The 1,569-nt window shown below is 55.7% G+C and overlaps 1 long non-coding RNA gene across 1 annotated transcript in view; it reads left to right on the top strand.

Annotated features, from left to right (window-relative positions):
* Nucleotides 1-1,569, top strand: part of LOC102498408 (uncharacterized) — a 30,209-nt gene that overhangs the window by 8,566 nt on the left and 20,074 nt on the right. The window lies entirely within an intron of this gene.

The following is a 1,569-nucleotide window of genomic DNA, read 5'->3' as shown; positions in this document are numbered from 1 at the left end:
CGGGGTTCGCAGAGGCAGGGCAGCTGCTGAGTAAAGGCCCTCGGCCCGTGGGGGAGGGGGAGGTGTGGTGGTGTGGGCGTGGGATGCCAGGCGCTGGCCAGACATGGAAGGAGGTCTACAAGATGCAGGCTGAAGGGCGGCCGAGTGGAGGGACGGGGCTGCCACCAACACGGGCTCTGCCGTGAACTGAGCACGCAGCAGGCGCCAGCACTGGTTTTCCCATTTCACAGTCAGGGATGCTAGAAGGCCACCGCAGCAGGGTCTTCAAGGGACCAGGGTCGCTGGTGTGAAGGAAGACATGGATGGTGAGCCAGGCGTTCATTTAGTGCCTCGCAGGTGCCAGGCATCCTGGCAGGTTGTTTGATTCTTCGTGTGCGCTATCATCATCCCTTGGCAAGATTCTTGACCTAGACAGCTGACTTACCCAAAGCTAGGGAGTGGCAGACCTGGGACTTGAACCCTGGTCTTCCCCACTTAGGCAGGTGGTAACCAGTGCCTCAGAAGCCTCAGAGCCATCTGGAAGGTCATTCCTTTCCCAGACTACAACCCCTCCTGATTCCACCCGTCAGTAAATCCAGTCCACGTCCCGCCAGGGCCCCTTTCTCGTCCACTCCGGCACTCCTACAAACCCCACCATCCCTCCCTGGACAGCTGGGCCCCATTTCCTCCCTTCTGAACTATGACAGTGCAAAGTTCTCATGTCCATCTCTGCACATTTGTCTCTTCCACCTGACCATGCCTGACCCCTGCAGACCTCTCCAGCCTCATGCCTTAACCCCCAGACCCAGCGCCCTGCCTCCCACCACACTAGCATACTTGCATTTTCTTAAACAAACACACCATAGCGGGAGGAGGACCAAGCCATTGCCATCTGTCCATCTCTTCCCAGAGCTTAGCACTGTGCAAGGCCAGAGAAGGGGCACAGTGGAGATGAATGGATGGATGGACAGGCAGGTGAATGAATAGAGGTCAGTGGGTGGGCAAATGCGCAGAAGGTGGACAAATGGATGGATGGATGGATGGACAGATGGGTAGATGGATGGATGATGGATCGATGGATGGACAAATGGATGGATGGATGGATGGACAGATGGATGAATAGGTGAATGGATGAAAGATGGATGTGTGAACGGAGATGGCTAGGTAAATGTATGAATGGATGGATGGAGAAGTGATGGGTAAATGGATGGGTGGGAGGAAGGACAGATGCATGAATGAATGGATAACCCACAGAAGGAGGTAAGAGAAAAGATGTCAGCAGTGACCAGGTAAGCAGGTCCTTCAATGTGGGGCCCTCCTGGGCGGAGGCAGGTGACTGTGCTGGGGACAGGCCATCAGCAGGTTCTGGCCACACCTTGTGTGCATAGAGCGATGATGTGTGAGCCCTGAGATGTGACCTAGAACATCTGGGGAGCGCAGGGATCGGGTGGAGAACCTGGAGCCAGGAGCAGGGTGGCAAAGCATGTCACAGCTCTGACTCAGCTGTGAGCTATGAGAGTTTGAGAAATCAGTGCAAATACCCACCTGCTGGGACGCAGCTCTGTACGAGGCATGAAGGACTCTCACTTG

This window comes from Tupaia chinensis, unplaced genomic scaffold, assembly GCF_000334495.1.
Source record: "Tupaia chinensis unplaced genomic scaffold, TupChi_1.0 Scaffold000612_1, whole genome shotgun sequence".
Classification (NCBI taxonomy): domain Eukaryota; kingdom Metazoa; phylum Chordata; class Mammalia; order Scandentia; family Tupaiidae; genus Tupaia; species Tupaia belangeri.
This window is presented reverse-complemented; position numbering and strand designations above follow the sequence as displayed.